Raw genomic sequence first — 11,972 nt, forward strand, 5'->3', positions numbered from 1 at the left:
ATAATATTCTTCTTTTTAATCACATTATACATTTAATAACTTTCTGGCAAAGTTTAAGATATATAGAAATGTATTATATAAATTTTGTGTTCATTGCGGGGAAACACAATCGAAGTCAAAAGATACTACCACCTTTAAAATCTATTAGATTCTTAAGTTCACATGATTGGATGATAAGGCTAAATGCAAGTCTCTCAATATCTCATGATCGAGAATTTGCTATTGTTTGTAAATTGATATAAAATAATAAAAGTGCTTGCTTGTAGTTGTAGCAACAAGGGTGTCCACGCTTCGTTAGGTGTGTTTTTTGGGTTTCGGCTTTTTTGAATTGGGTTCTTTGGGTTTCAAAGTTTTAAATCTTGACCTGAAACCCAATCCAAATCTCTCACGGGTAATTCGGTTCGGGTTTTTTCGGGCGGGATTAATCGGGTTTCGAATATCCTAGAAAACAAAAAAAACAAAAAAAAAAATTTTAAAACTACAATGCTAAAATTAAAACAGCATATTCTTCTTTGTTCGTAACAAAAATCATCAAATAGTAAACCAGCATAACTTGATAAAACGATTCAAAAGAAGAGTAATGAAAGTCAGGGAATTCTCTCTTGATTATTATAGAGATTTTGATATTATTATATAGATAATTACAATACTAATTACAAGAAGAAATACAAGGAAAGGTATAACAATAATTTGACTTTATAATAACTACTATATTCATGTGTGATTGTGAGTAATTGTAGGAGTAGTTGGTGGTGATGATTGACATTGGCTGTTATCCCCCTGCAAGCGAAACGGCGGTGGTTGAACTCGTAGCAAGTCTCGAAATTGCTCAAATAGTGGCCGTGGCAAGCTTTTAGTGAAAATATCCGCAAGTTGAAGCTTGGTAGGAACGAACTTAGTGTGTAATTTTCCGGACATAACTAGTTCCCGAACAAAGTGATAATCTAAGTCGATGTGGTTGGCTCGTCTGTGAGAGACCGGATTTTGACTCATGAATAATGCACTCTTGTTGTCACATAAGATAGTTGGTCGGCTAGGTGGAAGAGCATGAAGTTCCTGCAACAAATGAGTAATCCAAACAATTTTGGTGGCGGCGTTTGCCATTGCACGATATCTAGATTCACAGCTTGATCTTGACACTGTCGGTTGTTTCTTAGCACTCCATGAGACTAAGTTGCCACCCAAGAAAACTGAGTAGCCGTAAGTTGATCTACGTGTCTCAATACATCGTGCCCAATCCGCATCCAAATAGCCTAAGATAGAAGGAGTAGTAGGACGTGTGAATACTAACCCATGAGAGATAGTTCCCTTGACATAACGAAGTATCTGCTTAACCAATTGGAAGTGTTTTTCAGTGGGCGAATGGAGGTGTTGACATGCTTGATTGACCGCGTATGACAAGTCGGGTCGAGTGATGGTTAAGTATTGAAGTGCTACAACAAGGGAGCGATATAGGGTGGGATCGGAATAAGGGATGCCTTTTTTGGTAAAGGTGTCGGATGTGGAGAGAGGGGTAGAAATAGGTTTGGTGTCGATTAGGCCAACTCGAGTGAGAATGTCATTTGCATATTTTGTTTGAGTGAGGAAAAGTCCTTTGGTAGTATGAACAACCTCGCGACCAAGAAAGTAGTTTAACGAGCCGAGATCTTTGATAGCGAATTTTTGATGTAGACGAGTGGTGAAGTTACGGAGTAACGTGGATTTATTTCCTGTAAGAATGAGATCGTCCACGTAAACAAGAAGATACATGATGGAATCGCCATGAAGAAAAATAAAGAGGGGAGGATCGGCTCGACTACATTTGAAACCGTATGATAAAAGGAAGGTGCTGAGCCGGTGAAACCAAGCTCGAGGAGCTTGTTTAAGGCCGTAGAGGGCCTTGTTGAGCTTGCATACATGATTGGGAAGTCTGGGGTCCACAAACCCGGGAGGTTGCTCCATATAAATGGTTTCAGAGATGAGGCCGTTGAGAAATGCATTGTCTACATCGAGTTGCTTAAGAGACCAACCGTTGATGACCACCAAGGAGAAAACAATGCGAATAGTAGATGCTTTCATTACTGGACTGAAGGTATGATTGAAATCAAGTCCCGGTATTTGAGTGAAACCTTGAGCGACAAGTCTCGCTTTGTGTCGACCAATTGATCCATCAGGACGGTATTTAATTCGAAAAACCCATTTTGAACCAACAATATTTGTAGTTGAAGGTCTTGGCACAATGGTCCACGTGTAATTTTTGTGAAGAGCATTATATTCTGTTTGCATTGCATGAATCCAATGAGGATTTTTTGAAGCACTTTTATAACCCTTTTGAATTGTGGTGGTGAGTAGTGCAGCATGAAGGCAAGATTGCATGGCACTAGCTAGGTAGGAGGTGTGTTTGGGGTTGGCTTTGAAAGTGCCAACTTTGGAGCGAGTAACCATAGGGTGAGGTGGTGTGGGTGGTGACGGGGCCGAATCCGATATAGGGGATGAGGAAGATGCGGTAGATGACGTAGGAGAGGTGATGGGTGAAGATGGAGGAGTGTTAGGAGATGGAATCAAAGGTGATGTAGGGGACGAGGGTGTAGGTGATGGTGGGGAGTTGGTGGTTGGGGAAGGAGATGGGTGTGATTGAGTAGGAGGATGGTGATCACATATGGGACACGATGGAGCAGAAGTGGTTTTTGATGTGTGGTTTGTTGTGTTGGGTGTTGGAGATGATAGTGGAGAAAAGGATGTAGGTTCATTAAATGTGGAAAGAAATAAGTTGGCAATGTCGGTGTGCGAGGAGCTACTGACATAAGGAAAAAAATCTTCATCAAATCGAGCATGTCGGGTCACATACGTACGGGAGCATGCGGGGTTAAAGAATTTATATCCTTTGTGTTGAGAGGCATAGCCTAAGAAGATACAAGGAATGCTTCGTGGTGCAAGTTTGTGTAGAGCATAATCACGTACCGAAAACACGAAAGTTGGTGTAAGTGGGTGGTATGGAAAATAGTATCTCAAAAGGTGACTTTTCATTTAAAACCTTTATGGGCAACCGATTGATGATGTATGTAGCGGTACTAAACGCATCAACCCAATGGGTGATGGGGACAAGTGCATGAAAGAGCATGGCTAAACCGGTTTCTACAATGTGACGGTGCTTGCTTTCGGCATGACCGTTTTGAGGGGTGGTATATGGGCATGAAAATCGGTGAAAGGTGCCATTTTCATCAAAGATTTTCTGCACAATTTTATTAGTGAATTCCGTACCGCCATCACTTTGGAAAACCTTTACTTTGCGGGAGAGTTGGGTTTGAACTAAACGCAAAAAGGTTTGAAGAACCGTATAAAACTCAGTTTTGGTTTTAAGGGGATATAACCATGAAAATCTAGAATAATCATCCACACACGACATAATATTTGTAACTATCTTTGCTAATTATTGGTGAGGGTCTCCATAGATCACAGTGAACAAGATATAGGGGATGGGAAGCATGTTTTTCGTTTGCTTCAAATGGTAATTTGTGAGTTTTAGCAAGTTGACATGGAGAACATAAATTAGGCTTTGGTAAAATTAATGTAAAAGATAAACAACCAAGTCTTTTTTAAAATATAAATAGTATCAAACGCAACATGACCCAAACGATTGTGCCACAATTCAAATGAGGCTTTATTTGACGAAATGGAAGCAAAAAAAGCAAAAGACTTGTCTCGAAGCACATAGAGACTGTTTTCACACCGACCTTGAGCGAGAGGCTGGCTTGTTCTTCGGTCCTAAATTACAAAGATAATGGGGTGGCCGACGGTTACCTTTGGAATGATTCTGTCCACGGTTGTAGGAGCCGGATCCAGTAGGTCCAGATCTGGATGGATTAGCGAGTGAGCCGGAGGACCGATGATGGCTTGTTGAGCAACAAACGCCACAGTATGAGGGGTGGGTGGATGAAGGGTATGAAGAAATTGTTCTTGGCTCTCCGCTTTGGTGAGGAATTCACGGAAGGAAAGAGGTTCACGAGCGGTGCGAATGGCAATGGACCAACTTTCAAACGTGAGACCAAGACCACATAGGAACCAGTGTGTTTTGTTCGTGTCGCTCACAGGATGACCAATGGCCGATAGTTGATCACAGATGGCTTTGAATTTTTGGCCATATTCAGCAACCGTAGATGATCCTTTGGTTAACTGACGAAGACTATCACGGAGCAGATGCATCCGTTCTAGGGAGGTGTTGCTGTAGGCTGCCTCTAGGGTAGTCCAGATCTGGCGAGCAGTGGAGTGGACGAGTATCTCAGCAACAGATTCCTCGGTGAGAGAGGAGTTGAGGATGAGGACAGCTTGTGGATCGGAGACAAGCCAGGCTGAGTGAGCGGGGTTGGGCTGTTCTTGTGAATCAAGGGTGATAGTTTTCGGAGGTGGAAGAATAGAACCATCGACATGGCCGAGAAGTTCCTGGTTAGCAAGGAGGGGAAGGAGTTGATTTTGCCAATAGAGATAGTTGGTGGAGGAGAGTTTGATAGTGAGCATGTGGAGGATGGTTGCCATAGGAAGTTTGGTTTCGGTAGAGGAGGAGAAGGGTGACATGGTTGGTTAGTGAAGAAGAAGAAGATTGATGAGAGGATCGATTAGGCTGATACCATGAAAGTCAGGGAATTCTCTCTTGATTATTAGAGAGACTTTGATATTATTATATAGATGATTACAATGCTAATTACAAGGAGAAATACAAGGAAATATATAACAATAATTTGACTTTATAATAACTACTATATTCACGTGTGATTGAGAGTAATTATAGGAGTAGTTGGTGGTGATGATTGACATTGGCTGTTAAGTAAAACTAACTTCAACCATAATCATCTTCAATCGGGTGTGATTTGATTGTTCGATTACGGTTGCTATAAATAACAAACAGAAAACATAAATTAACAAAAATCAATCCATAATAGTTGGAATGACAACAGTCGATTAGGGCCAGGTTCTGATAAATTTGGTGGCTAAGACTTAGCCTATTATACCTAAAAATATATGTAATTTAAAACTAAAAGTTTATTCGGGTTGACCCGAAACTTATAAATAAAACCCGAGAACCAACCCGAATTACTTCGGTTCGGGTTCAGGTTTGGATTAGTCTTTTCTCGGGTTCGGGTTTTTTGGGTCAGGTTAGTTCGGGTTCAGATACAGGTTTTCTCGGGTTGGGTTTCAGATTTCGGGTAAAAGTGACAGCCGTACGCTTCGAAGTCAACATCCATAGTTCCCTATTACCTTCATATACTCTATAACGAATGAACCTATTATATACTTTTTTTAAACCAACTAATTTTAACCTCGGTGTATTTTGGTAAGAATATATCTTGGAATGAAACATAATAACGCTATTTAGAGCAACAATTTTAACATAAACCAGATTCAGGTGTTATCTGACTGAACTCACACGCACATGCTCACTTTGCATAGAATCCTACATTTTTAAAACAACTTCTGTAAGAATGTTAGCATGGACTGATATTTAAGCTAATAAGACGACTTAGTTCATTTAGGCACAAGTTAATAGAACTAACTTGAACTGTTTCTAAGTAACAAAATGTCTTTTTCTTTTTTTGGAACGAGACCAACTAAGTAATGCCGGGTACTCCGTAGGCGCCCCCAATGGCTAAAGGTAGCCCGAGCCAGCCACGAGTCCGGACGGAAGGAGCCCTAGCGGTCCACCTATTGAGGGATTCCCCGGATAAAACCCGACCCCCACGCCCGCCAAATGGCACGACAGCGAGGAGCCGGTAAAACCGGGTGAGATCAGGACTCGAACCAGGGTCATCCCTCATATCTCCCATAAAAATTGGTGATAGTGAGGTTTGAAACCCCTACCTCTCATTAGTAAAGTGAGTGTTCTACCATTAAGCCACATCCAATATAAAGTAACAAAATGTCTAGAGCAGTTAATGTGATTTTTCAAACCAGAGGGGCAATGATTGTAAGTTTAGCAATAACAAAGGAAATACTTGATGTGGCTGGAGCACCTTCACATACTTGACCCAACAATTTGAATATCAACATTTTTTTATGCTATAGATATTTTCTAGTTCGTTTACCTATAAATAAATAATAATACCTTAGTTAATTCCTTAATAGTAAAAAAACATTCGCTGATGAAATCTATAGGATAGGCCTTAAGAACAGTCTAGTAAGATTGGACAATGAGCCAAAATAGGTTGGATAATGAGCCAAAATAGGTTGTGACCGAATTAGCTAAATAGAAAAACATGTCTTTTCAAAAAAGTCAGAGTTTGGTTATATCAAAACGAGTTCTAACCAAAATTGATTCGCCTTGAAATTGATTGTCTTGAAGAGAGTTGTAAAAAATAGATTTATCTGCAAGTGATGATGTATGACAATATGAGCATTAGAGGCGGTGACAATGGCGGAGGGAACATGGCCACAACTGTTATGCACTTATGCCACTTTGGCCAGGTGCGATGACGACCATGTTGCCACATTGACTAGGTGGAGGTGAGGGTGGCGGCGGTGGCGAGATTACTAGGTGATTTTCGGGGGATGTTTGATGGACTCTTAATATATCCACTAAAATGTTGCATTGAATCGGTCAGAAGTAAGGGTGTCTGGTTCACTAAAGTGACATCTCTTAATGGTTTACTGAGCCCGGCAGCTGTTACTCGTTTACTTGGGCCCATTTTAAGTTGACAAGTTTTTTATAAAAGCGATATAAAGTGACAAATCGTGTAATTTGAATCGACCAAAATTGTTCTCATGTAATTTGAGTAAACTTAAATTAATTCATAAAATCACTATTCACCCAAATCAACTCCTTTCTCAGCGAATAAGAGTATAAGACATAACTTTCATCCATTAGGATAATCAACAGCAATCATGTTTTGCTTATAAAAGTAATTCATAAGGAAAAGATACGAGAAGAACTAAAATAATGATATAGTCATTACTATTATTTTCTTTGGGTCCCTAATGTACATGAACCAACGAAACAAACAAACATTTTATTATTTTTATATAGTATCGTCATTATTACATCAGAAAAGTATCAATTGTAATGCTAGATTAATGTTTTATTATATAAAATAAAGACAAGTATATATATGTTAGTTGATAAGTCGTATTCATCCGCCAAACACATTCAAATAAAGAAAACCTGAATGATTTCCCTCAATAGGACATTGGTAGCAACATTTGTATAAGAATAAAACTTTGGCACTCGCTAACAAGACTACTGCTCGGTCATAAAAGTACGTGATGAGGCGTTGATCATAGAACAAGAGTCATAGTTGTGATTAAAATGGCTTGATAGATTGTAAAAGATGCTAACAATGAGCAAAAAGAATGGGGAAAATGTTAAAGATCAAAGTCATATAAAATCTATACGAAGTACATGGCAGATGTTTGCGTCAGCATGTGAGAAAGTTGATGCGTATGAGAGCGCAATTATGCAGGGAGAACATAAAAACGAGTAACTATTACAAAAGAAGCGTTACTACTTACAAGCGGTGCCTCCTGTTGTGTTGAGAATTGTTTGCAAGAGTAGAAAGGGAACCAAAAAAAGGCACTATTATCTACAGAAGCCTTATGATTTAATTAGGAGTGAAGAAACCATTTTGTAATTCACAAAAAGTCCTTTTGATTACATGGGGCCGGCTCAAGTGTGTTGTGACTCTTATAGAATAATAGTTCCATCACTTGGATTTGTTATTTAACTTCCTCTGGTCATGGGGGTCACTAAATGTTGCCCTTGGCCGGCTGGCATACCCTTTTAATCGGTAGTTTAATAGCAGCAATGTGACAGTTTGCCTTGTAGAGGCCGGTCAATTTGGTCTCTGTTTAAAGGTAACTAGTAAATAATCCAAAATAAGTCTGGTATTCATGCAATACAAGTGACCTAAAGAACATAAATTATGTAAGGGGAAAATTCCCAAAATAACCGTTTTTAGAGAGAAGATTCCCAAAGTAGCCATTTTTTCTTCAAAATCTTTTAGAATTTGGACTGGCAAGACGCTTTTGGAAAAGATAAAAATAAAGATTAAAGAGGGAGCATGCCAAATTTCGAAAGAAAGTTAGGTAGGAGACGAGATTTCGGGAAATAATGAAGGTAAAATCCAAATTTTTTGTAATCTTGGAGCAAAAATTCAGATTTTTCCAAAAAATTTTTTTTTCAAAAAATCGTCTTGAGAGACTGTTCTTTTATGTTTCCTACCTTTTCCGTCCATATTTTCAAATTCTTGGAAAAATATATTTTTTACAATTATACCCCTGAACCACCACACCACCTTGAACCACCACCATCACCGACGCCGTCGGCCCCACCCCATCACCACCGTCACTACCACCATAGCCGAGAAGTAATATTTACCCTGCCTTCGTAGATTGAGAGATTAATGCCGTTAAGAATCTTCTGTCCGGATTCAGAGATAACGGCCTTGAGGTCCTTCACTTCCAAAAGCAGCTTCTGTCCGGATTCCGACGTAGAACCGGCTGCCGTTTCGGCGGTTACTCTAAGCGACAGAAGTAAACGGCGGTTCCGGGGAAGAGAAGAGGCCGAAAACGACGTCGGATTGGCGGTTGATTTTGTGAAAGAGATGGCAGGTGGAGTAGAAGGAGAAGAGCAGCAGCCGAGTTGGTGGAGTAGAGCCATTTTTCCGGTGGCCGGAGAACAACCGCCATCACCGAAGTGGAGCTTAAAAAAGATCAAGTTATGAGCAAATGTGGTGGTGTTAATGAAGATAAATTGAAATCAAGTTCTTGTTTTGATGGTGAGTTCAAGATCAAGAAAACAGGTGCACAAGTTTCAGGTATGGTTTCAAATTATTATTATTGGTGGTTCAAGGTGGTGGTGGAGGTGGAGGTGGAGGCGGGTATGGTGGTAGTGACGGTGGTGGTGATGGGGTGGGGCCAAAGGTGTCGGTGATGGTCGTGGTTCAATGTGGTGTGGTGGTTCAGGGGTATAATTGTAAAAAATATATTTTTCCAAAAATTTGAAAATATGGACGGGAAAGGTATGAAACATAAAAAAAACAGTCTCTCAAGACGGTTTTTTGAATAAAAAAGATTTGGAAAAATCTGAACTTTTGCTCCAAGATTACAAAATAATTTAGACTTTACCTTCATTATTTCCCGAAATCTTGTCTCCTACCTGACTTTCTTTCGAAATTTGGCCTGCTCCCTCTTTATTTATATCTTTTCCCAAAATGTCTTGCTAGTTCAAATTCTAAAAGATTTTGAGAAAAAAAGGGATACTTTGGGAATCATCTCTTTAAAAAGGGCTATTTTGGAAATTTTCCCATTATGTAAGTGGAAAGTCATAAATCTTGGCCATCACTTATGATAGAGATTTTGCTTATGGAGAGCCAAATCTTGTTTCGACTTTTCTTAGTAAAACACAAATCAAATCTCAAGGAGCATATAAATGACTCCTAAATTTAACTCCTTGTATCTTTTAAATCTCAGAGGTACCAAATCCCTAAATTCATGAAAAAAACTTTCATTACTCTAATCGAACGGGAATCTTGTAATGTACACAAGCATTGGAGCTACAGGACGGTTGCATATACAATATAACCAACGCAATGTACCTAAACAGCAACAGCTAGCACGCTTGTTTATAAACAGCAACAAGAATGCAATTCTCATAAGTTGGATAACATAAATCATCATCATGTCAAAGTAGAGGTGGCAAATGGGTTGGGTTGGGTCAAAATGGGTCATGGGTCGGAACGGGTTAGGGTTGAAACGGGTTAGGGTCGAAACGGGTTAGGGTCAAAACGGGTCACTTAAAAAAAGGGTTCTTTTGGTTCGGGTCGGAACGGGTTAGGGTCAACAGGTTCGGGTTATAACGGGTCAAGGTTAGAACGGGTCAAAACGGGTTTGGGTCAAAACTCGTTTAAGCGATTTTTCAGTTCGTTTCAGCGCGTAACAGCTCGTTTAAGCGATTTTTCAGTTCGTTTCAGCACATAACAGCTCGCTTAAGCGATTTTTTAGTTCGTTTCAGCACGTAACAGCTCGTTTAAGCGATTTTTCAGTTCGTTTCAGCGTGTAAGAGCTCGTTTAAGTGATTTTTCAGTTCGTTTCAGCACGTAACAGCTCGTTTAAGCGATTTTTCAGTTCGTTTCAGCGCGTAACAGCTCGTTTAAGCGATTTTTCAGTTCGTTTCAGCGCGTAACAGCTCGTTTAAGCGATTTTTCAGTTCGTTTCATCGCGTAACAGCTCGTTTAAGCGATTTTAAAGTTCGTTTCAGCGGGTAACAGCTCGTTTAAGCGATTTTAAAGTTCGTTTCAGCGGGTAACAGCTCGTTTAAGCGATTTTTCAGTTCGTTTCATCGCGTCACAGCTCGTTTAAGCGATTTTTCAGTTCTTTTCAGCGCTTAACAGCTCGTTTAAGCGATTTTTCAGTTTGTTTCATCGCTTAACAGCTCGTTTAAGCGATTTTTCAGTTCGTTTCAGCGCGTAACAGCTTGTTTTAGCGATTTTTTAGTTCGTTTCAGCGCGTAACAGCTCGTTTAAGCGATTTTTCAGTTCGTTTCAGAGCGTAACAGCTCGTTTAAGTGATTTTTCAGTTCTTTTCAGCGCGTAACAGCTCGTTTAAGCGATTTTTCAGTTCGTTTCAGCGCATGCGATTTTTCAGTTCGTTTTAGCACGTAACAGCTCGTTTAAGCGATTTTTCAGTTCGTTTCAGCACGTAACAGCTTGTTTAAGCGATTTAGCGATTTTTCAGTTCATTTCAGCACGTAACAGCTCGTTTAAGCGATTTTTCAGTTCGTTTTAGCATCAAATAGCTCGTTTAAGCGATTTTTCAGTTCGTTTTAGCATCAAATAGCTCGTTTAAGCGATTTTTCAGGTCGTTTCAGCACTTAACAGCTTGCTTTAGCGATTTTTCAGTTCCTTTCATCACATAACAGCTTGTTTCAGCATGTTTTTGTTTCGTTGTTGTCGATATTTCAGTTTCGGTTAATTTGTCGATTTTTTTTGAACGAGGACAACGGACGAAACGTTTTAGTTTTTTTACATTTTTTGTTTTTGTTTTATTTTTTGAGTTATGATTTTTTTATTAATTTTTTTGAATATTTTTTGATGATTTCTATTAAGATCAAAATCCCTCAAAAAAAATTCAAAAAAAACAAATAAAAAATCATAACTTAAAATATAAACAAATAACGAAAAAAGTAAAAAAACCAAAATATTTTCACCGTTAACCTCGTTCATCAAAAAAAAAAAAAAAAACCCGACAAATTAACCGAAACCGAAATGTCGACGAAAACGAATCAAAAACCTTAATCGACCCGTCTAGTGCGAAAACTCGAAAGAAACCGAAACCCAACCCGTCCAGTGCTAAAACTCGTGTCGGCACGAAAGCTGATCCGAGCCGAAACCTAAACCGATATCGTTCCAATCTAAAACCCATTTCAACCCAAACATGTCACTTTTCCTTAATACACTAACCCACATCGACCCATGTAGTTAAATTTGTCAACCCATTTTGACCCAAAAATAAGAATGTGGAATTTCAAGTGACCCATTTTGACCCATTTAATTAAAACCTATGACCCAATTCAACCCATTTGAATTTTAAAACAACCCAAATTGACCCATTTGGAATGGTTTGGGTCAAGGTTGCCACCCCTAGCTAACACCAACCAAAAGGTTGATTTTGCTTGCGTAAGATATTATTATATTATGATACGAGCATAGAGTTATTATTATACTGCTCAATTGGCTCATATTCATTTGAAATGGGTGTATTTATTTTATTGGTGGAGATGAGTTTGGTCCATCCCCTTTGCAAATATAATATGGGTTTCCAAACAAGTGATTAAAGGTTCCCACTCTGTAAGATCTTTTACATTTAAATGTGTGATGGTAGATGGGGATTGTAGCCGGAGAAGTGGAGGAGGCGATTGCGTTGTCTGGTTGTGGTTGAGGTAGGTGGTGGGCTGGTCAGGGCCGGGCCAATAGTGTTAACGGGCCAAGCTAGGGCTTGAGACTAGAGGT

This window comes from Bidens hawaiensis, unplaced genomic scaffold, assembly GCF_021521415.1.
Source record: "Bidens hawaiensis isolate Kalapana, Puna unplaced genomic scaffold, B.hawaiensis_p1.1 tig00011632_1, whole genome shotgun sequence".
Lineage (NCBI taxonomy): Eukaryota > Viridiplantae > Streptophyta > Magnoliopsida > Asterales > Asteraceae > Bidens > Bidens hawaiensis.